Source organism: Myotis myotis, unplaced genomic scaffold, assembly GCF_014108235.1.
Source record: "Myotis myotis isolate mMyoMyo1 unplaced genomic scaffold, mMyoMyo1.p scaffold_m19_p_3, whole genome shotgun sequence".
NCBI lineage: Eukaryota > Metazoa > Chordata > Mammalia > Chiroptera > Vespertilionidae > Myotis > Myotis myotis.
Genome location: NW_023416335.1, coordinates 188,654,496 through 188,679,567, shown reverse-complemented (window position 1 = coordinate 188,679,567; position 25,072 = coordinate 188,654,496). Strand labels below are relative to the sequence as shown.

At 40.4% G+C, this 25,072-nt stretch overlaps 1 protein-coding gene and 1 long non-coding RNA gene across 2 annotated transcripts in view; one reads left to right on the top strand and one right to left on the bottom strand.

The window, feature by feature from the left end:
- The window catches only part of DUSP16 (dual specificity phosphatase 16), a 92,958-nt gene extending 79,587 nt beyond the window's left edge, over nucleotides 1-13,371 (bottom strand). The window contains exon 1 of the mRNA XM_036297228.1: nucleotides 13,209-13,371. The gene's annotated coding sequence lies outside the window, so the exon portion shown is untranslated. The remainder of the gene's footprint in view (nucleotides 1-13,208) is intronic.
- The window catches only part of LOC118649818, a 32,085-nt gene that overhangs the window by 2,288 nt on the left and 4,725 nt on the right, over nucleotides 1-25,072 (top strand). The window contains exon 2 of the long non-coding RNA XR_004965752.1: nucleotides 8,328-8,395. This is a non-coding gene — a long non-coding RNA (uncharacterized LOC118649818). The remainder of the gene's footprint in view (nucleotides 1-8,327; nucleotides 8,396-25,072) is intronic.

Below are 25,072 nucleotides of genomic sequence, written 5' to 3'. Positions count from 1 at the left end.
GTTAGCAACTCCCTTTTCCAATAGGAAGGAATCATTTTTGATCATTTAGTTTATCCTAGGAATCACTTTAATGTCCTCAAAGCAAGTGTTCTTAGCCTAGGATTCATGGATCCCTAGAGAATACATACCTAATTGGCTTCAGAGGGTCTAGGGACTCCTTAAAATGTTGTGCATATATGCTCATGTGTGTTTTCCTGTGAGTTGGTCCCTAGCTTTCAACAGATTTTCAAAGGGTTTTGTTACATGCAAAATTATTATGACCTACTTTACATTTAGGTATTGGCTGTGTTTTATGGATGGTAGTTGCTGCTATTGTCCTAGGGCTCATGGCACAATACAAATGAATCAAAGTTCTGGAAAGAGGCAAGTTCTGCCTCAAAGAGGTGACACTGTGTTAGAGGAGAGCAGTCCATATTTGCAACAGAGCAGGAGGGAATATTCCAAGAGTTTGCCTCCAAACGAACTTCATGGAAGAAAATTTTTACCTATGTAACATGAGAACTAGACAATAACTAAGACATTACCTGGTACCATCCCACTCATTTTATATCTAGGAAAGTGAAGGTCCAGAGAGGTTAAATGGCTTGCCCCAGGATGCACACGCACACCTAATTAGGGACTAAACTGGGATTAGGAAAGGGTCCCTCAACTCTCACCTGCACTCCCCATCTAAAGGTTTACAAAGAAACTGAACTAAATATAGTCCTTAAAGTCTAATAGGAATTGTGTTTAATGCATTCATTTAAATAAAGACATACTCATTCCTAAGGAAATGGAAGAGGTAAAGGGGTTCAAAGACGTGAAATCCAAGCTCAGAAAAAGATAAAAAACCTCAATGTCAAATTAAGACGTACAACCAAGAAAGAGTAAATATCAATAGTACCCTGTTATCAATGTATAGCGGATCTTTCTGTGGCAAATATGTAAACTGACACAATAAGTTAGAAACACTAGGTGATTTTTCACTTATCAATTCAGCAAAGATTGTTAAAATAGTTCATCTCAGGATTAACTCAAGAGTGAAGAAAGGGGCCTTCTTATTACCATAGGTGATGAGTATAACTGTTGAATGAGTATGAATTAGTATAACTGTTCTGCAGGGCAATTTGGCAGTATGTTTTAAAAATAGACACCCAGAAATTCCACTTTGAGAATTTATCTTAAGGAGATAATAGTACGATTTTATTAATCATAATTTAAAAGAATAGCTAACATTTATTGAAAATTAACCACTTAACCCTCACACTGTCATTACCTCCATTTTACAGTTAACATGCTCAAGGTTGCACAGTACATGGAAGGGCTGGGATCTGAATAGCCTGTACTACACACCTAATTGGAATCAAGGTCATAGAGGCCTTATAAGCTATGCCAAAGGCGTCAGGCTTTAAAGACTCGAGGTAAGCGATGGGGAAGCCACTGGATGATTTTAAGTAGGAGAAATGACAGGATCAGATCTGCATTTTGCTATATAAAGAATGGTTTGGTGGGGAGGACATAAAGCAAGATAAGAGACACCTGTATAAGTTAGAGAATAAATATAAATAAAGGCAGATTCAAAATATAGTAAAAAACTAGAATCAAAAGGATCTGATGACCAGCCACATCTTAAGTGGGGAGGTAGTATCAAGATTGACTGACTCCTAGGTTTCTATCTTGAGCTAATGGGTGAATAATGGTGCTGGTTGCTATGGCAATTGGAAAGGTGGGAAGTTGAATTGTTTTAAATATATTTTTATTGATTCCAGAGAGGAAGGGAAAGGGAGAGAGAGAAACATCAATGATGAGAATCATTGTTTGGTTGCCTCCTGCACGCCCCCTACTGGGGATCGAGCCAGCAACCCAGGCATGTGTCCTTGACTGGAATCGACCCGGGACCCTTCAGTCCGCAGGCCGATGCTCTATCCATTGAGCCAAACCAGCTAGGGCTGGAAGTTGAATTTTAAGCATGTTGACTTCAAGGTGCCTATGGAATATCTCAGGCAAGCATGTCAAACTTGCGGCCGGTGGGCGAGGCATGCGGTCTGGTGGCCACAAGTTTGACATGCTTGCGAGGAATAGATCGTTGCATCTATGTGTCTGAAGCTCACAGACCGTGTTTAGGCAGGAGATAAAGATTTGGGATCCCTTTGGCATATTTAGTTGCAGTCATGGCCAGGGGATGAGATCATGCAGAGAGAGTAAGAGAAGAAAGGTGTTGGGAATCAAGGGAATACTGATATTTCAGGAAGAGAAGCTTACAGGGAGGCTGAGAAGGAGAAACTAGAAAAGCAGTGGACATTGCTGTTACAGAAAGCCAAGAAAAGAGTTTCAAGCAGGAAAGAGCATATTTCCAGTGAGTTAATGCTCAGAGAAGCCCCATTAGATAGATTAAAAAGATTTTCTTTGATTTAGCAATAGTGACTGTGGAGAGAATGGTTTAATCGAAAACAGTCTTGCTTCTACGAGACTTCAGTGAGTTGAAAAGGGAATAAGAAGGAAGAAAATGGAAACAGTAGAATAAAAATTACTCTTTCAAAAAACTTGACTGTTAAGAGGAGAAAAAAAAGGATAATACCTAGCTACAGACAGATGTAGGACATTTGAACCCTACAAAGATCCTAATGTCCTGATAACCAGACTGTTTGTTTTGATTTACTCAAACAATTAATAACAAACAGGTAATAGAGAAGTACTCTGAGAAAGGAGAATTTCTCCGTCGCAATTCAGGAAAATAGCAGATGGACTTTTGCTATCTGTAACCCACACTTTATTTTCAGTATTAGGTAGAACATACATTTGGGGTTTATGTCGAGGTTGTTTTGACCAGTCTTTTAATAACTGTAAAATAAAATATTAAGGATAAAAGAATTATCATTCTAACATGCAGTGTACTCATCTTTCAAAAGGCTGAAAAATTCTTGTATAACCAGAAAAAAATGATGGTGGTAGTAGGAGGGAAAGTAAACAAATGAAAGGCTAAAAAATATTTGTAAATTTTGCTTCTTTTCATGTGATCCTAAAGGAAAATAATTGGAATGAACACAGTGATTCCTTTTTTCTCTGATAAAAGGATATAAGAAAAAATGATGTCCGTTTTTGAATATCAGGGATTTTTAACTAATTTTTCCATTTTCCAAGTAAATATAGGTTTCAAGTCCTCAGTGGCTTTCTGGACTAACAATGACAACATTCAATAACAACATTCGTGTTTATAAACGTAAATAAACATTTACCCTTAGGAACAAACAGTCTTTAACAAATAACTGAACCTCTGTTCAATGTTGGTTAAATAGCAAGATAGGATATTCTGACCAAGTAGCAAACAAGTACTTTTTAATTTTGTGTAAAATCTGTTCTTTAATGTATGGAAGATAAAAGTCTAGTCTTCTTTAGGTCACTGAGTTTTAGAAATATCTTAAACTACTACTATAAAAAGACAACTAGAAATTAAATGGAATTTGAAAATAAACTAATATTGCCATATTAAATCAGATACACAACAATCAGCTCTTTTGTACAAGTTATATACTGGGTTTTTAACTCTTGTATAACCCTAAGAATTAGGTATTATTACCATCTTCCTAATTTACAGTGGAGGGAGTTGGGGCTACGAAAGGTGTTAAAGAGTTAGCCCAAAGACATATTGCTAGGAAATAGCACGTTAGAACCCACAGGAGGTTTTGTTAAGATAAAAAAAAAAAAGTACAAAAAAAAGTACAAAATATATGGCATTCAAAATAACAAAAATACAAAATAGAAGGCATTCAAAATAACATTATAAGAAATCTTAGAATGCACTTCTGTGATGGTTGGTCCAGTTTACCCAGATATGTGCTACAAAAGCTGGTGGAAAAATGAGCTCACTGAGCTGAGACAGGATCGCCGGCTACAAATTCCAGCAACTGGCTGTGTGACTTGAGGGACACTTCGTTTCCTCATCTGTAAAATGAAGGTAATTCATACAAACCATCCAGAGCTGTTGTGAGGTTCAAATGAATACCAAGTAAAGCGCCGACTTAATACATAGCCCGCACGGTAAACACTCGCTGCATACTGATTCCTCCCTTTTTAGGAAGACTGTATAGAGCTGACTTAGATCTTGAACAATAGAGTCAATTGGGATATTAAAAGAGAACGGGGAAACTCACAGGAAGAGAAAACACAGAGACACCGCAGGGAAAGAGTGTTTAAAATGCTTTAACTGAAGCAGAGCATTTGTATTGAATTGTGTATAATAAGCCCGGAAAGCAGTTTGGGGCCAGAGTACATAGGGCCTAAGTCAAATAATTTAGCTTTTATAAATAGCAGGGAATGGCGGAAAATTTGGTTCCTTTTTAAAATTATTCTTTATTGGCTTTCATTTCCATTATAAGGCTATACATGTGCATTACTAAAAGTCTATAAATTACGGAAAAGTGTAAAGTGTAAAGAAGAAAATACAAATCACCTTATTCAATGGTTATCCTTGGGAGAGAGAGAAAAAATGTTATTGCTAAATCCTTTGGTGGTATTTTGATTCTGTTTTTCCTTTACCATGTACATTTATTTTAATACTACTAATAATAAAGTTTAGAAATACATAGAAAACACTAAGCACATTGACATAACTGTTCTTTTATGCAAAGGCTTGCCTTTGAAAAATAGAACTGCATATTTGGGTTGGTCAGGTGACCAGTGAGAGCTCCCCACTGCTAGAATACATGAAATTTGAGCTACACATTTATATGGTACAATATTTGCTCATCTTTATTATGTATCTTGTCCTGTAATTTCAACCTATAGTTGTAACATTTTTTTCCTTTTAATTTTAATATAATAAAATTATTTAATTTAAAAAAATATTGCTGCCATGACACTGTCCAAGGATAGACCGCTGGGGATATTTGGGAGTACCTTCTCCGGTTTAAAGGTTTGGACTTCGAAATGGATAGGATAAAAGTGGGATTTTAGGTGGCTTAGTCTTACCAAAGCATATTAGAAAGGTCTAAGAAAAGGGATCATGGAATAAGATAGACTATATTGGGTGATGGCAACAATTCAGACATAAGTCACAAAGGGCCAAGACTGTTACAGTGGCAGTGAACATGGAAAGAAAGCAACAAATGCAAGAAATAGCACAGAGGGAGAATTGAGAGGAATTGGTGATTCATGAGCTACGGAGGGTGAATAAGATGAATAATGAAAGATGAAGCTAAGGTGTCACCTTTGGCCATTTATATAAGCTTCAATTTCCTCATTTATAAAATGGGGTTAATAATTGTACCTTCCTCATACAGTAGTTCAGAGGGTTAAATGCATGATGTCTAAAATGCTTAGCACAATAACTGGAATGTATTCTCAGTAAGTGTTAGCTGTTACTGCTTTTATAGCTATTGAGTCTAGATGACTTGATTAATAACAAAATTCTTTTTTTTTAGAGTGGAAGATGTATTTTTTCTTATCTAAAGTTTTACATGTGCCTCCTTTTTCCCCAATTGACCTCCCACCCTGCCCCCCCTCACAGCCATTCGATTAATAACAAAATTCTTAAAATAGGAAACAGGGTGGAGGTCTGAGGTTGAGGGAGGTGGGGTTGGCCTCTATTTTATGTCAAATTTAGGTTTATGGTATATAGTGAATTAAAAACGTTCAGCAAGAAGCCACCACTGGCCAGTGATGCTTTTAACGACAGGTACATGCTAGGAAGACTCCATATTCATGAGAAGCAGACATATGGAGAGTAGATATCCACCACAACCTCCATTTACTAGTAGAAATTACCATAACTAATGCGCACTCTCTACATGTATCAACTTCCTGGCTGAATGCTCTCCAGACAGGACAGATAACAGGGTAGTGAAGCACCTAGGTTTTGGAACCAGATCTGTTTGAATCCCAGCTTTTCTTACTATTTTCTGATTTCAGGAAAATTAACTTTCTAAGCTTCAGTTTTCTTGTTTATAAAATGGGATAGTAAAAATTGTCACCTCATAGGGTTGGTTGATGGGAGGATTCAATGAAACTGTTTAAGTGAAATCCTTTAAGTGTATTAATTTCATAAATAAAAGATGTAATGCAAATACCAAGTAATCCTGTCTCTCCTGGAGGTTATGAGTTATGTTTATACTAGAGGCCCGATGCCCCTACCCACCGCTGCAGCAGCCAAGGACCTCTGCTGCGGCCCCTGCCCACTGCGGCTTTGTCCAGAAGGAAGGACGTCTGGTCTAATTAGCATATTATGCTTTTATTATTATAGGTGTCTTCTCCACCCTTACCGGGCCAAATGTGAGAAGCATTCTTTTTTAAAAAATTTATTATTTTTATTTTATTTTTATTTTTTTATTGATTAAGTTATTACATATGTGTCCTTATCCCCACATTACCCCCCCCCCACTCATGCCCTCACCCCCCCTGGTGTCTGTGTCCATTGGTTAGGCCTATATGCTAACATATAAGTCCTTTGGTTGATCTCTCTCCCCTACCTTCCCTCTGAGGTTTGACAGTCTGATTGATGCTTCTCTGTCTCTGGATCTGTTTTTAAAAGTTCATAGTTTATGTTGTTCATTATATTCCACAAATGAGTGAGATCATGTGATTTCTCTGTCTGGCTTGTTTTGCTTAGCATAATGCTCTCCAGTTCCATCCATGCTATTGCAAATGGTAAGAACTCCTTCTTTTTTACCACAGCATAGAATTCCATTGTGTAGATGTACCACCGTTTTTTAATCCACTCATCTGTTGATGGGCACTTAGGCTGTTTCCAAATCTTAGCTATGGTGAATTGTGCTGCTATGAACATGGGGGTGCATATATCCTTTCTAATTGGTGTTTCTAGTTTCTTGGGATATATTCCTAGAAGTGGGATCACTGGGTCAAATGGGAGTTCCATTTTTAGTTTTTTGAGGAAACTTCATACTGTTCTCCACAGTGGCTGCACCAGTCTGCATTCCCACCCGCAGTGCACAAGGGTTCCTTTTTCTCCACATCCTCACCAGCATTTGTCGTTTGTTGATTTGTTGATGATAGCCATTCTGACAGGTGTGAGATGGTACCTCATTGTTGTTTTGATTTGTATCTCTGTGAGAAGCATTCTTTACTAACTGCTGATCACTATGCCCCCTTGACATTGATCTTCAGCCTTTCCCCAGGTCTCAGTTCCTTTGGGAACTTTAAAGGTTGCCCATGATTGTGTGAAATCCCAGAATGGCAAGGCAGGCAGCATCTTTTGGGCAAAATGGTCTGTCAGCCTTTGTTTGGAGAAACCTTTTGTACTATTTTGGTATCACTGGTGTAAGTAAGTTACCACAAACTTAGTGGCTGAAAACAACACAGATTTATTATCTTAAAGTTCTGGAATTCAGGCATCTAAAATAGATCTTGCTGGGCTAAAGTCAAGGTGTCAGCAGGGCTGTGTTTCCCGCTGGATGCTCTCGGGCAGTGGTTCTCAACCTTGGCTGCACATTAGACTCACCTGGGAATCTTGTTAAAATCCTGATTTCTGGGCCTCATCATTCGTAACAAAGAAACAGAATTTCCAGAGGATGAGGCCCAGAAATCAGGATTTTAACAAGATTCCCAGGTGAGTCTAATGTGCAGCCAAGGTTGAGAATCACTGCTCTAGGGGAAAATCCATTTTCTGGCCCTTTCCAGCTTCCAGAGGCTGCCATATTCCTTGGCTCATGGCCCCGTCTTCCATCTTCAAAGCTAGCAACAGTGGGTAGAGTTCTTCTCACATCACTTACCCTCTCTCTGGTTCTCCTCTGCCCGCTTTTCTCCTATAAAGGACCTTTGAGAGGACATTGGGCCCACCTGAATAATCCAGAATAATTCCCCTTTGTTAAAGTTTGCTAATTAGCAACTTTAATTTCGTTTGCATTTTTAATCCCCCCTTGCCATGTAGCCTAACATTCACAGGTCCTGAGGATTAGGACAGGGACTTTGAGGGACCATTATTCTGCCTACCACACCTCCCACAAAGAAAACTTCAGGGAGGTTTGCTCCTGCTTTGGTTCCTCTTCCTTTAAGACCTACCTGATTCACCAAATGATGAATCAGTAATCACAATTTGATCATTGTAACAGTCACAAGTAGGAGGTATTTCATGCTGAGATTGTTGTTCTGGTCTCATCCTAGCTCTGCTTCATGCTTAAAGATATATTGCAACCAAACACAATGAATATTAACTAGCTAAAATTGTAAAAAGAAATAATGATTCCCGTAAATCTTCTACAGCATGTGAAAGAAAGGTTTATCATCAAGCATTAATTTTTACAAATGATATATATGTCCATTTCATTTCTGAGACTAAACCCCCTCACAAGTCCACAATGATCATTACCAATACAGATTTCTTATTTCTTTAACAGAACTCAACAGCAGTGTTTAGCTCCAATTGATGACTAATGGGCAGAAGAGTGCGTCTTAAGAAAAACAGGTGAAAAATATCATGTTGAAAGTCAAAGCATGTAAATATATCGGAGACTGGATTTTTTATTTTAAAGGGTAAAAGGCCATCAGTATTATTTTAGGAGTCCCAGGAGTTCAAACATTGTAGTCAGAAATGGGTAAAACCTCAAGACCTCTGAATTTCACTGTGAAATTCAGCATTCCTGTCTTTTAATTTCTTTTATCTCTGAGGCATACAAATGAAGGTAATTTAAAAAAATTTTAATGGTTCACCCTAATTTTCTAGTGGATAGAAGACTAGCTTTAGTATGTGATTGAAAGACTATCTAGCTTAAAACACAAGAGAGGCTAGCACTTAATTTTTTTTATAATTTGGGCAGGATACTCAAGAGAAGGAAAGGGGAAAGAGCCAACAACTATTGAGCATCTCTCATTGCCAAGCACTGTGCTTACATACCATTATCTCACTTAATTCTCACTACAACCCCAGTAGGTTGGCATTGTTACCCACCCACTATAAAGATGAGAAAATTGAGGCTCCAAGATGTGAAGAGACTCCCCCAAATCCCACAGCTAAAAAGTGGCGGCACTGGGATGAGAGTCCAATTCTACCTGACTCCAAAGCCCACAGATCCTCCCTCCACCATCCTCAACTGCTCTTTCCTGAACCCCAAGTTTCCTCATCTACAAAATAAAGCGGTTGAGTCAGAGGATTTCTGATGCTCCTCACAGCTCTTACTGTATGGCCTTCATGGTTGAGAGGGAGAAAGGGAAATGGGAAGGGATCTCAGACACTAGGGCAAACACTGCTCTCTCCTAAGTGGGAAAGTACTGGGACCCTGTGTCCTAACTGTACTGTAGCTTAAAAAAACAAGAGAGGCTGGCACTTAATTTTTTTATAACTTTGGACAGGATACTCAAGAGAAGGAAAGGAGAAAGAGCCAACAAGTATTGAGCATCTCTCATGGCCAACCACTGTGTTTACATACCATTATCTCACTTAATTCTCACTACAACCCCAGTTGACTCCCTGACTGATGAAAGGAGGCTGGTGCTGCTGACAGCACCGTAAATGATGATGGAACTCCCTAAGCCCACCACTTTTTAAAAAATATGTATTTTTATTGATTTCAGAGAGGAAGGGAGAGGGAGAGAGAGATAGAAACATCAATGATGAGAGAATCATTGTTGCTGCTCCTGCACACCCCCTACTGGGGATGGAGCCTGCAACCCAGGCATGTGCCCTTGGCTAGAATCAAACCTGGGACCCTTCGGTCTGCAGGCCAACACTCCACCCGCTGAGCCAAACCAGCTAGGGCTGCCCACCACTTTAACAAAGAGGTCTTCTATTTCTCCTTGGTGGAGCCACTTTTCATGAATTCACATTTCCCAAAACATATCGTCAACACTTGTTGAGAATCTTATTGTGCCCAGCACTGAAGTGTATTGAGGAGCTCCACAGGAGAGAGCAAGGGTATGAGAGATAGTCTATCTTCTCAGGGACTTGCAACGAGGTAGGGGAACACAACGAACACATAGAGAATTTTTAGAAGACACTGTATAATTCAGGATTGAACTGTGTAGTCTAGATAATATGTACTACAGGAGTTCAGAGACGGGAGATCCATGTAGGCTGCAGAGGAGGCTTTGTGAGAACTAGGGTAAAGACAACGCTCTTTACCTTGCATCTGGGCTAGTCTTTCTTGGCCTTCGCTGTGATTGTGCAATCCTGGTATGAACCTTTCACATAGTTCTGGCATTTTCAGTTTTGAGGCTGCAGTGATGTCCTTCATATCACGTCATCTGAATGCCACTTCATCTTTATTGGTACATTTGGGAGGGGTAAAACCCCAACGGTATGCAAACACCGTCATGGATATTTGCCTAAAGCCATGGGAAGTTTCATGCAAAACCAGTTTCTCAATAGGGCAAATGTTGTGTAAAGGTGTAAGAACTTGAGAAACTAGTTAAAGGCAAAGCCTGTCACAGCAAGAACCAAATTTGAATGGGGACACTTTCCTGTCTGTGTCAGCTATGGTCTGCCTCCAGCCCCTCAACTGCTGAGCCCCCATCCTTAAGCATTTCTCCAACACGTTGGCCCAGAGGCCAAGGACCTTGTCCCGTGTAGCAGGAACTCCTTATCCCTCACCCCCTCATCTGCCCACCTTCAGGTGCCACTCTATCGATAAGAGATTCTAGTTCTGAAAAGTTGTTTCAGAATTCTGGACCCTTTCTCACCCTCACACAACTAAGTGTGTTTCCCTTTTTTCAAATTCTACCCTAAATATAATCAGGGAATGTGATCCCAAGAGATAGTTTGAGTTGATAAGATAGTCTAGTACAGTGGTTGGCAAACTCATTAGTCAACAGAGCCAAATATCAACAGTACAATGATTGAAATTTCTTTTGAGAGCCAAATTTTTTAAACTTAAACTATATAGGTAGGTACATTGTTATTAACTTAATTAGGGTACTCCTAAGGCTTAGGAAGAGCCACACTCAAGGGGCCCAAGAGCCGCGAGCCACAGTTTGCTGACCACAGGTCTAGTAGATTAAATATTCACTGTGTTTACTATGCATTTTGAAACAATGCTAGACTGGTGAACATCTTCCAGACTAGTTGAAGACGTAAAATGAGTACAAAGGAAACAGTACCTGAGTGTACCATATGCTGAATCAGGGGTAACTGGTTTAGAAAAGTGAGAAAACAGTAAGTACGGACAAAAGTTTCATGGAGGCAGGGTTTAGGACAGACTTTAAAGAATGGGAAGAATTTGGATAGGCAGGGAAGAGAAATTATGCCATTCTAGAAAAGAGAAGTACTAGAACCAAAGGCAAGGAAAGTGGAAGATATTTTAATGAAAGTCAAGGTGGTCAGCCTGTCTGGAGGAAGGGTGGCACAGGAATGTGCTTAGCAACAATTAGTAGGAAATGAGATCATATGGATAAGGTGAATTCATCAACAAACTTAGCAAACATTTATTAAGTGCTGATTAGGTCTCTTGCACATAATAATAGTAATAGCTTATGCCTATTACAGCTTACAATGTGCCAGGCATGTATTAAGCATTTTATATACATTATCTCATGTGAATGTCACTACAGACCTAGGAGGTATGCACTGTTATATCTCTGTTTTATAGACGAAAAACACGAAGCCCAGAGAGATTAAGGAACTTGTTCCAGGTCACATGGTTACTGAGTAGAAAAGCCTGGATTTGAACCAAGGGAGTCTGTTCAAATGTGAGTTCTGAGCACATTGCTAACCTGCCTCCACACGTATTTATCTCATTGAATCCTCATAAAATTCCCTATGATGTACATATTATCATCCCCATTTTTCAAAGGGGGATCCAAGAGTGGTTCTGATGAGTTTAAAGCTAGGATCTGAAAGCAGGTCCACTCATTCCACGTTCATTTAACTTTCTGTTACAATATAGCTGCCTGGCAGAAGGTCTTTCCAGAATGGAATCAAATTGGGGGAACTGAACAGTCTGATAAGGTTAAGAAGCCTACATGGTAGGAATAGGGGAGAACTTCAGGTTTTGAACAGATATGACTTGATTAATAAAGATAGCTCTAGGTCTGGCACAGGAACGCCAATCAGAGGAAGAGTGGACACAGCACTAGATGATATTAGAGGTGGTAAGGACCTAGAAATGGGCATGGTGGGGATGGGGGGGGGGGGGAGAAGGGAAGGATGGATACAAGGTATCCATCAGAGTTTTGAAGGAAAATCTGATTGTTCTTAGGGACTGAATGGCATTGAAAGGAGATTAAATCAAGGAAGACTTTGCTTCTTGTCTGAATGACTCAATGAACTATTGACAGGAGCTCAGAGGTTATAAGAGCTGCTGGTTTGTAGCAAAAAAAAAAAAAAGAAGAAGAAGAAGAAGAAGGTTGTTTTTGGACATGTTGAGATATGCTTGGCAGAATCATGACTGGCACATTCTAGAGGAAATGACCAGTACGCAGTCAGGGATGTAGGATTGAAGCTCAAGTAGAGAGAAGAAGCTGTCAGTCATATCTGACAAGTAAGGTATGCAAGATCAGTGAAGGGGAAGACAAGGCTGATCCCAGAAGAAATAGGTTTTTCATTGTCTGAATAAGCCAGAAATCAGAGAACAAAAATGCAGTATAATAAAAGAAAACAGGCCCAAGGGCAAACCACAGGTCTGGACAAGTGGTTAGGGCCGAGGCAGAGATAAAAATTAAAGGGACACAGCAGCAAGTATGATCTCAGCCTGTATCAAGGAGAAATGACCACTGGATAATTTTTTTCCTGTCCTGTTTCTGGCATTTTGGAGTGTTCCTCTATTGCAGAAGCCAAGCCTAACTGATGGGACCCTGCAGTCTGACCCTGCATACTAATCAAGAACTTTGCTAGCAGGGAGCCCACAATCTACATTAGTATAGGTCAGTGATGGCGAACCTTTTGAGTTCCGCATGTCAGCATTTTGAAAAACCCTAACTTAACTCTGGTGCCGTGTCACATATAGAAATTTTTTGATATTTGCAACCATAGTAAAACAAAGATGTATATTTTTGATATTTATTTTATATATTTAAATGCCATTTATCAATGAAAAATCAACCAAAAAAATGAGTTCGCGTGTCACCTCTGACACTCGTGTCATAGGGTCGCCATCACTGGTATAGGGAGATAACTGAATTATCAGAAAAGGCCTCTCCACTGAATTATATATTTAAAAATGGTTACAGTGGTAACATTCATGTTATGTATATTATATCACAATAAAAAAATAAAAGAAAGTCCTCTCCCCTATGGATCCCACAAAAATCTCCAAAAGCCCATCTAATTCAGCATCTCCTGGACTTACCCCTTTTGGTTCAAGATCTTGATTTCCTTGCCCACGCTGGTGACTGTGCTGGTGAGGTGATGCAGGTAGGTAAGAAGCCAGGGATGCCGAAGCTGACCTGGCTCCTGTGTCCCTTCCAATCTGGAAAGAGAATGGGATAGTCAGTTGAGGCTAATGTGCCGTGGATACGCCTCTTCTGGCCTTTCTGCTACCTCTGTCCTCTTTCCAGAACATTGAGAATGTTCACAGCCCCACCCTCTGTGACCTCTTCTACCTGATGAGTTAAGAAAGTGAGACACAGAGCAACTCAGTTAGTACCTGGGAGGGACTTACCTGGGGCAGGAACTTGGGAGTCCTGTGATTTCAGTTCTTGCTTATTGCCCTTCCTCTTAAGATTCTAGGATCCTCCTTCTCACTGGCTTCACAGAGATCACCTCCAAGTCTATATATAATTCCTTTCCTGTTCAGTATATAGTCTGTTCCTAGGTCAGGGATCCTCCATAAACAAGGGCAGCCTAAAGACACCCCGACACTCTTGGAAGTAGCTAGATGGGGTTCCTCATTTTGCAAGTGAGGAAATGGGGCCCTGGGTTGTTGGGTGGCTTGCCTAAGGGCATACACCTGGTTAATTTCAGGACAAGAAGGAAATACAGACTCTCTGATCCACTGTCTAAATCTCTTAGCTAGACAAAGAAATTCCAGTTGAAATATTTGGAATTCTATTTTTTATTAAAGCTTTGCTTTCCCCATGATTGGTCTCTTTTGCTGCATTTTTCTCAAAAGATGTTTAAAATGTCTGAAAATGCCAGCATAGTGGTCCAGAAGAGAATGGTAGCAGCAATGGAGGGAGGAAGCTCACTGGTTACCCACAAAACCATCACAGACTGCCTATTACGCTGTGGCTAAAACTTTGGATCCATGCCCTCCCTCAGCCCATACACAGCAGAGCCTAGTAAGGGGGCCCTGTGTACTAGGGCTTTCTAGTCCTTTCTGTCATTGCCTCATGTTGACCTTGATTTCTGCTTCTCAAATCCTTGATTACCAATGTCAATAGGCAGCTAGTTGGCTTGGGAGGGGCCCTCCATGGCTATGGCAAGACAGAGGAATGACAGTACAGCTCACCATAAACATATGTATCAGGCAAACTTCAAGAAAAACTGGTTGCTCAAGCTTGCCACCTCAAGAAAAATAGTTTTGAGTAAAGCTGGACATGGTGGGAAATACATGTTCTCAAGTTTGTCTCATTGTCATATGTGTGTTGGGGAAGTATTTGTGGGTCACTTCGGCACATAGAAAGATCCCCTCACCCCCTAAGATCAGTCAAGCTATAAAGTCAATGAGATTAAAATGGATTATCTGTTTTCATCAAGCCTATATATCTTTTCTATAGTCATTTCCTGAAAAGGTAGCAATTCAGGTTTAGAACTTTAAAGTCATAGAGACATACACTTAGAAAATCATAGAGCTGTGTGGGACTTGGAAATCATCTCATCCAGCCCCCAATCTTGCAGATGAGGAAACTGAAGCTTCCCATTACTAGGATATTATACTTGTACGAGGCAGCCAAAGATTACACTCATTTCTTTACAAGCCAGAATGGTACTGTTGGCTCCATGGAGCTGGCGGTTAACCTAAAACCCATGGTATTTTTCAGATAAACCACTGCTCAGCTAGATTTTTTTCCCCACACCAGGTTTATACCATTAATTTCCTAAAATTTTGTTTAGGAGTTTATATTTTCCCTTTCCATTCCATTTTGCTAGTTTTAACTCCATATTCCAGTCTGTAATTTAAATTTTATTCTGTGGTAAGCTCTTTAGTATGTTTGGGAAGGGAATGATCACTTGGTAATGTGCACTTTGCAGTGTGCTTGCTATCTCATTCAATAGCTAAATTGTCCTAAAGAAAACGCTACAGACAGTGTTTAATTTGGAATTCCAACCACCTAGCTTTTCAGATTCTCAAGGAAGGGGGATAACTTTTCTCCCTTGTTACATGAAGGAGCTCTAGAATGGGCTTCTCTTCCAAAGGGCAAAAGAATATTCTCAAAGCTCATCTCCTACTGGGAACTCGTGTGCCCGGGGAAATGCAGTGAAAGAAAGGCTACCCTCTAAACTCCAGAGTCCAGCAGTCTTTTTTATGTCCATTTTTATGTAGCACGTAATAGTTAATCTTTATCCAAAGGAAAGGAAAACACTGATTTGAAAAGATTTATGTACCCCTATGTTCATTGTAGCATTATTTATAATAGCAAAGATATGGAAGCAACCTAGGTGTCCATCGATAGATGAATGGATAAAAACAATGTGATATATATATATATATATATGCAAATGGAAATATTTCATTCCTTTTTATTGCTGCAATAAAAAAAAGAATGAAATCTTGCCATTTGCAACAACATGGATGGACCTAGAGGGTATTACACTAAGTAAAATAAGTCAGGCAGAGAAAGACAATTGCTGTATGGTTCCACTTACATGTGGAATCTAACAAAACAGACCAAAAACAGACTCAGTGAAACAGAGACCAAAAGGATGGTTACCAGGAGGGAGGGGGTGGGGAGATGGATGAAAATGGGAAGGGAATATAGTAAAAGATACCATGATAGCCCTGACTGGTTTGGTTCAGTGGATAGAGCGTTGGCCTGCGGACTCAAGGGTCCCAGGTTTGATTCCGGTCAAGGGCATGTACCTTGGTTGCGGGCACATCCCCAGTAGGGGGTGTGCAGGAGGCAGCTGATCGATGTTTCTCTCTCATCGATGTTTCTAACTCTCTAACCCTCTCCCTTACTCTCTGTAAAAACTCAATAAAATATATTTTTAAAAAGTACCGTGATAAGCTTACATGGTGACAGATGATTCTAGAATTAGCAGGGTGATCATGATGTAAGATATAAAATGTCAAACCACTATATTATACATCTGAAATTAATATGACCAATTTAAGATTGTACACCAACTTTAAATTTTTTTAAAAAAAGTTTATCTTTCATTAGCCATGAGAACTGGAGAAGTTGAGAAATTTAAGAGTGGGGAGGGGAAAAAATCTCTTTTGTATTCAAAAGGGTATCTGCTATGTGCAAAAGGAAAGTAAACTTAAGTAATATTTGTGATGACTTTATATATTGTAAATAGCCAGAAACCTAGGCACTACCCCTGACTTCTTCCTCTCCTTCATATCCCATATTTAATAATAAGAATGGCTAACATTTATCAGATACTTACTATGTGCCAGATACTGTGCTATGGACTTTATAAGCCTATTTAATCCTTACTAGAGGTATTATGATTTTAACAGATGAGAAGACTGGCACATTAAGAGATTAAATTACTTACTTGAACTCATATATCTAGGAATGGTGGGGCCAAATTCACACCCAGGTTATTGTGACTCCAGAGCCCAAAAGTTTACCCACCACTAGTTTAGTCCAGGGTCTCTGGGAGAGCCATCAGAGCCTTATGAATTGAAAGAAGGCAGGAAGGCAGGAAGGCAGGAAGGCAGGAAGGCACGAAGGGAGGAAGGGAGGAAGGGAGGGGGGAGGAAGGTCAGGGAGGGAAGGAGGCAGGGGAGAGGAGGGGGGAGAGAGGGAGGGGAGGGGAGGGCGATCAGAAGGGAGGGGAGGGGAGGAGGGGGGGAGGAGGGAAGGGGAGAGAGGGAGGTCGGTCCATTGAATGGAAGAGTCTTAAACTACTAGTATAGTGAAGTTCTAAGAAAGTTCACAATGCTGATAAAACATCTTAGAACTAGCCCAGCGGGCATGGCTCAGTGCTTGAGCATGGATCTATGAACCAGGAGGTCACGGTTTGATTCCTGATCAAGGCACATGCTGGGTTGCAGGCTCTATCCCCAGTGTGGGGCATGCAGGAGGCAGTTGATCAATGATTCTCTCTCATCATTGATGTTTCTATCTCTCTCTTCCTCACCTTGTCTGAAATCAATAAAAATATATTTTTTAAAAATCTTAGAACTAAATTTGCCCATCAAAGAAGTCCCACGTTTCCAGGATGGGCTTGCCTTAGTATCCTTCCCACACTTGGTCATGAAGCAGCCTGCAGGGAGCATGACCTTAGCAAGAAGCAGTGATGGGTTAACAGTCAGTTGTGATCCTTTCTGAGATGTCCATTGTCAATGCTGCCACATTATGCCACACTCTCTCTTCAAACAAATCTGCTGGGTTTTTTCTTCAGCAGATGTATTTACTGCCCTAGTTCAAGCCTCTGTCATTGCTCACCTAGACAATTCCAATCATACTTTAACTTATTTCCCTACTTCCAGTCTCAATACTCTTAAAACTATTTCCTGCAACATACCAGGACAATCTTTCCAATATATAAATCCAGCTATGAATATATCTGAAGAAGCCTGAAACACTAATTGAAAAGAAAATGCACCCTATGTTCATTGCAGCATTATTTACAATAGCCAAGATTTGGAAGCAGCCCAAGGGCCCATCTCTGGAGATCAGTGGATAAAAACCCTGTGTTACATTTACACAATGGACTACTACTCAGCTGTAAAAAAGAAGGAAATCTTACCTTTTGCAACAGTATGGATGGACCTGAAGAGTATTATGCTCAGTGAAATATAAAGACAAATACCATGATTTCACATATTATATGTGGAATCTAATGAACAAAACAAACAAAATAGAAACAGACTCATAGATACAGCTGTCAGAGGGGAGGGTGTTGGGGACTGGGTGAAAAAGGTAAAGAGATTAAGGGGAGAAAAACAAAACTCATTGACAACAGTTTGGTGATTACCAGAGGGAAAGGGGCATGGAGGGAGGTTGGAGAGGGTAAAGGAGGAATAAATGGTGATGGAAGGAGGCTTGACTTGGGGTGATGAACACACAATACAATGTACAGATGATGTATTATAGAACTGTACACCTGAAACCTGTATAATTTTATTAACCAATGTTACCCCAATAAATTCAATATAAATAAATAAATAAATCCAGCCGTGTCCTAACCCAGTGTAAGAAGCTAGGTGGAGACTTCATTTTGTCAATCTTACAAAAGGTATAATGATCCTCTAGCATACAAAGGACCACAGTCTAATCATTAATTAATTAATGGCTCATTAATTAATTAGGTTAATTTCAAAATTGCCTTATATTCTTTTTGGCGAGGTCATCATTATGATATGTATATAGGGGGTTATGTCAGTGACTATATGTCATTCATCTGCTTAAAAATCCTTCAAACATTTGTAAGATAAAACCAAAGCTTTTAATCATGGTATATCAGGATCCCCCAGGATCCAGATACTCCCTACTTCCCTAACATCATTCCTGCTATTCCTTACCTGACATTTAATACTCCAAAAATACAGCACTGAGTGTCACACCTTGCTGTGCCGTGTCACGTCTCCACGTCTTTGTTTATACTCTCCCCTCTACTTGGAATGCTATTTTCTCTTCTCTTCCTCTCCGTTTTGTCTGTTTGAATCCCATTCAAGATTGGCGTGGCTACTGCCTCCTTGGGGTAAGCTTTCCATGACTCATACACACCCCAGCTCAAAGATCATTGCATCCAAGCTCTAGCCCAGTGATGGCGAACCTATGACACACGTGTCAGAAGTGACACGTGAACTCATTTTTTTTTTGGTTGATTTTTCTTTGTTAAATGGCATTTAAATATATAAAATAAATATCCAAAATATACATCTTTGTTTTACTATGGTTGCCAATATCAAAAAATTTCTATATGTGACACGGCACCAGAGTTAAGTTAGGGTTTTTCAAAATGCTGACACACCAAGCTCAAAAGGTTCGCCATCACTGCTCTAGCCCAATTCAGGAAGTCTATCTAAGGCACCCAAGGCAGAAAGTCATCAAAGGAAGAGCTCATGACTTCATGAGGCAACTGGCTTTGGTCTGTGTTCAGGGTCACATACACCAGTCAAAGCCACTTCTTATTTTGAGTCTATCAGTTCCTGTTTCCTCAGCTTTTCTATGGATGGTGGTTAAAATAGTACCTATATGAAGCTTCAAGATGAATGGAGAGTTAGAAGTTGGGAGCCTCAGTGAGGAATTCCCTTGGCAGGTCCTAGAAAGGTGATGTCTAGCTTTGAACTTTCAGAACTTGGGGAGGGGAGTGACGGTGGTAGAAATGTTGATGAGGAAGGACAGAGCTTACCAACAAACCATGGGCCATTTCCTTCTGGTTGTAATTCCTGAACTTTCTAACTTTTCATTTCTAATCCCCCTACCTGTGACTCATAGATGTTTCAAGAGACCTTCTGAATGCCTGTGAACTTCAAGAAGGGCAAGGCTGGGGTAGAGGGATGATGTAGCCTATGGTAAACCACATAGGGTTAGAATTTGGCCACAGTGACTGCAGTTACTAAGATTCCAAAGATTTCCTTAGTGCTTTTTGGTAAATCTCTCTTTTTCCAAGGCTGAAAAGTTGCATTTCTAACTAAATACATAGGTGGGAGATGCCTGGTATGGAGAACAAGATAGTATATTCTGATTCTGGGACCCTACATTTATTGCCATCACGGGATGAGAAACATGAGGAACATGAATATTCTTTCTCAGCAGGCCTAGTGTTCCCAATCTTCAATAGGCTCTGCCTGTTTTTGTGCATTTCAGAAGGCTCAGTTTGGTGACTAAGTAAACACCTGGGCATTGTCAAGTCAGAAGTTTACATGAAAAATAGATATGAATCAATGTTGTTTATATCACAATATTAGAAATGAAAACAAGAAAAATCATACTGGCTATTAAGAATCATTAAGGTATCTTACAGCCATTGTTACTCTGTACAAACAGAACACACAATTACTTTTTTTATTGGCACTTGAGTGTAGATCATCTGGAAATATAAACATGAGAATAGAGTGAAGCAAGAAATTTAGTTCCATTCACTTTTTTAAATTTAAATTTTATTTTTTAAAGACTTTATTTTTCTAAAGTGGTTTTAGATTTACAATAAAATTGATAGGGAGGTACAAAGATTGCCCATATATTCCCACCCCTACATATGCATAGCCTTCCCATGATCAACATCACTAACCAGAATGGTACATTTTTTACGAAGAATGAACCTACATTGACACATCTAATCACCCAATGTCCATACTTTACCTTAGGGTCCACTCTTGGTGCTGTACATTCTATGAGTCTGGACAAAGGTACAATGACATGTACCCACCATTGAAATATCATTAGGAATATTTTCATGGTATGATAAAAATCCAAAGCCATTATATTTTAAAATATATTCCAAAACCACACTAATGTAAACAGTTGGTATAGCACTGAAATAGATAGGAAGATGAAAGGAGAAAGGTAGACAACCCAGATATGGGCCCAGGTGCAAACAAAGTAAGTTTAGATAAAAGGAGCAGTCCAAATCAGAAGGGAAAATATTCAATAAATGGTGTTGGGATAAGTACTTATGAAGTCATAAAGTACTAGACTAAAACAATACATTTTCTATAATCATGTCATGGAGAAGGCTTTTTCTAAGTGTGACATAAAATCCAGAAGTCATAGAGAAAAGAATTGTAAATATAATTATAGTTGACCCTTGAACAGTGTGAAGGTTAGGGGCACAGTAAAAAATCTGTGTATAACCTTTGACTCCCCAAAAACTTAGTTGTCCTTTGGTTCCCCCCTGGGGGGATGATTGGTTCCAGGACCCCCATGGATACCAAAATCCATGGATGCTCAAGTCACCTATATAAAATGGCATAGAGTGCTGGGGTCCAACCCCAGCAGGTCCAGGGGTCCCCAAAGGTGTGGACAGAGTGGGCGAAGAAGGAATGACACAGAGACAGCGTTCAGTTGATCAGCAGCCTAGCCAGGATCTCTAGCCAGGATCTCCAGCCAAGTTCTGTTCAGGATCTCCAGCGAAGTTCTGGTTAGGATCTCCAGCCAGGTTCTGTGTCCATGTTCTCTTGCTAGGTTCTCCAGCCAGGTTCTCCAGGTTCTCCAGCCAGGTTCTGTAGCCATGTTCCCTCGCTAGGTTCTCCAGCCAGGTTCTGTCCAGGTTCTCCAGCCAGGTTCAGTCACCAGGTTCTAGTCAGGTTCTCTTGCCATGTTCTATCCAGGTTCTGTAGCCAGGTTCTGTTTCTAGGTTCTTCAGCCAGGTTCTGTCTCTAGGTTCTGTCTCTAGGTTCTGTGGCCAGTTTCTGTCCAGGATCTTTTGCCATGTTCTCTCCAGTGAAGTTCTTCTGTCTCTAGGTTCTGTGTAGGTTCTGTGTCTAGGTTCTGAATCCTGTTGTCTTGTTACATCTGTATTTATACCAGTTGATTCCAATCTTATCAATCTCTATTCCAAAGGTTAGGGCGTTTCTTATCTCCATTCCAGGGAGTAAAGATTATGTAGCTTAAGCATGATTGTTCGTAGTTAAAGTGATTAATTACCCGCCTGGCACTTAGTTAAGGGGTTTTATTCCCACCCTAACTTCAGGGGAAAATCCCTACCTGGGGAAACAACCTTTCTCAGAGAGGTGACCTTGGTTAAAACACATAGTGCCAAGAAGGTGAGCAAACATATTAAGAACAGTATGCCATATATGCCAAGTCCCTTGAAACAGCAAGGATGGACCGGCTCCCGGCAATAGAGCACTACATATAGTTGCTCCTCCGCATCCGTGGATTCCCAACCGAGGATTGAAAACAGTACAGGTATTTATTCATTCTAGGTTATCACTCGCTTCGCAAAGCAGACATAGTTCAGCAAAAGTGAAAATAAAAGGCTTATTTAGCTAGAATTCCATGTCTTACTACCATTTTAAAACTTAATTTTCGCCGAAACCGGTTTGGCTCAGTGGATAGAGCATCGGCCTGCGGACTGAAAGGTCCCAGGTTCGATTCCGGTCAAGGGCATGTACCTGGGTTGCGGGCACATCCCCAGTAGGAGGTGTGCAGGAGGCAGCTGATCGATGTTTCTCTCTCATCGATGTTTCTAACTCTCTATCTCTCTCCCTTCCTCTCTGTAAAAAATCAATAAAATATATTTAAAAAAAAAAACAAAACTTAATTTTCTTTCCCAGAGATATTACAATAGATTGAATAAAATTCCTGGGCAATGAAGGTGTTAAAATAATTTTTGGAAAATATATTGGGCATTGTAGCTGCATTGCATACCTATGAAGACATCTCAACAGCTCCTTTGTCACTAGTTGCTAGTGTGTGACAGAAAGAGCCTGGAGAAGAAGAAAGTCATGAGGCTTAATTTATGGTCCTGTCATTACCACCAATATCTGACCAAGGGTGAGAGACTTATGTCAGAGTATTCATTCAGTCATCAGCTTTGTGAAGCTTAATATGTGCCAGGCCCTTATACTGTAGGTCCTCAGGTTACATCGGAGATCCTTTCCTATGGCGTGATGTAACGCAATTTTCACGGTAAGTCAGAACCCACCTACATATAAGCACCTACGTCACTCACATGGAGCACATACACAGCAGTAATGAAGTGAAACAGTAAAAAAAATTAAAAGAAAGATAACAATTCCTGACCTTTACTTGTGGTAAATAAATAATAAAAAAGATAAAGCACGTATGTACATATGTGAAAATTATGGAACTTTTTTTTTTATAAATAAATGGGAGACAGCCACATAACCACAAAATTATGTACATTGAGTCCGACATAACCCGAGGACTGCCTGTACAACAATATTAAATTCTGTATACCATACCATCATATAACATATGAGTATGACATAATATATTACAAAATAAAATAAGGTATTGAGGAGCTGCCAACTATCTGTGAAAGAGCCAAGCTCTCCCCAAATTCAATGTCACCCATTCAGTCCCCACTCCTAACTTTGACATTCAATGTGCTGCATCATCTGTCTCCTGTCTGCTTCTTTGGCCCTAGCTCTTGACACTGCTCTTCCCATCTCCTGAGGTTCCTATGTTACACCCAAACCAAATGACTTGCAGTTCCCCGTTGTGATTTCGTGCCAGTATGGCTTTGCAAAAGGCTTTTTTCTTGCCTGTTTATAACACTTGTACTTATCCTTTGCAACCTGGTTCAAAAGTTGGCTCTTCAGGAAAGACTTCCCCTAGATCCTCTCTGTATTTTATATATACCTTTGTCATCCCACTTAACACACTATCCTGCAGTTGTTTAAGTACTTAGCGAAGTATGCAAATGAGTCCCCCATCAGTGTGTAAGCAGAGACCCTGTCTCATTCATCTTTGTGTGCCAGTGTATAGCACATGCCTGGAGAGAAGGAGCACTTGATCCATTTTATAAATGAGTGGATGCATAAAAAATGAATCAACCATACTACAGCAGCAGGTTTTCTTTGTAGTATGACATTTCTTAATAGAGTGACAGTTCTGGTAAAATTTGCATCTCTCTTGGATTCCATCTTATCTCTACCTCAGTCCCCGCACAATGGACACTACTAAAGCATTACAGTGAGGCTCTTGTAACAGTTACTTGAGTGTTACTTACTGTGCAGTTGGTGCAGCCTTGCATAGGGAAAGGTTAACTTGAAAACACACCAAGTCACCAAGTATATATCATTTTAATCTTGACAGTGTACTTTTAAGCAGATGGCCGAGTTTTTCTTCCTTCACATAGCTAGCATCTCTCCAAACAAGCTTAGATAGCAAACTGTTTTCTTTGGCAAATTGATTAATGAGGACATTACTCATTTGCCCGGCTGTATGACATGTCCAATAACATTGTCATTTTGTTTCTGGGGTGTTGGGTAAAAATATCCAGGAATTTATTACCAATGGAGTGACCACCTGTTTGTTGGAAACGTTAAAGAGGGAAATCTGGGGAGACAGCTCCCTGGAAGAATGCTGACGGGGGTCCGACTCCACCTTCCCACAACAAACTGTCCTCTCCAAACTTAGCAATAGCACCTGTGGAAACAAGGGAACAGCTGTGCTGGGTACCTTAGTTATTGGATGGCTGGGGACTGAGCTGCCCTGCAGGCACCTGGAGAAACTGCAGAAGTAGTTCTTCCCAAGCCTAAAGGAGGGCAGAGCCCCGGGGGCTTTCAAGCCACGCATCAGTGGCAAGGATAGAGGTAGAATCAAGGGAGGAAAAAAGCATGAATGAGATACGGGATGGGAAGTAGGGAGGAAACAACTGGAGAGCAGGAAACTGAGCAAGTGTCGTTGATACTACTTACTCAGGGATCCTAACAGTGTGTGTGTATGTGTGTGTGGTGGGGGTGGGGGGGCGAGGAGGGGATTCAGAAGGATGAGGGTTACCATGAAGAGAAGGTACAGTCTTTTTCTCTGGAAGCTATAACTGGGCAGAAAGGGAGCAAGCATGTGTTTGGGCCTCACCTGCAGCAGCCAGAACACAACAGATCAACAGACAAGTTCCGTGCTAAGCGGGAAAGGGGGCTCTCTAAGGGAATCGCCAGAAGGCCTGAAGCTTTCCAAGAGAAAACAAACTGGACAAAATCTTAAAGGATTAGGGAAAGAAACCGCCCCCTCACCCCCCGACCCCCACCCCTGCCAGGACTGCTGTCTGAAAACACAAAACAACAAAAACCACAGGGCACAACACAAGAACCCCATGGGAAGAGGGAAAGGGTGAAGTGTGGAGGAGCAGGTCAAGGCTGATGACCAAGGTGCCGAACACTCCAGCAAAAGACCCACATTTCTTGCACAATTCCTAACTGTATGTGCATCAGCCAGCACGAGGCCATCTTGAATTGGCGCAAACTCAACTCAAGCAGCTTATCTGAGCAAGGCGGCATTACTTAAGCTAAAATGACTTTCTGTTCTACTTTAGAGAAATATCTAGAGGCCAGAGCTTCAATGTAAAGTCGGTCTATAAAATGTCCAATGGGAAATATGTACTCCTGATAAAAGTGGAAGGAGGGTGCTGCTACTTTTGTGTCTTGAATCTCATCATCCTGAGGGCAGCAGGAGTGTC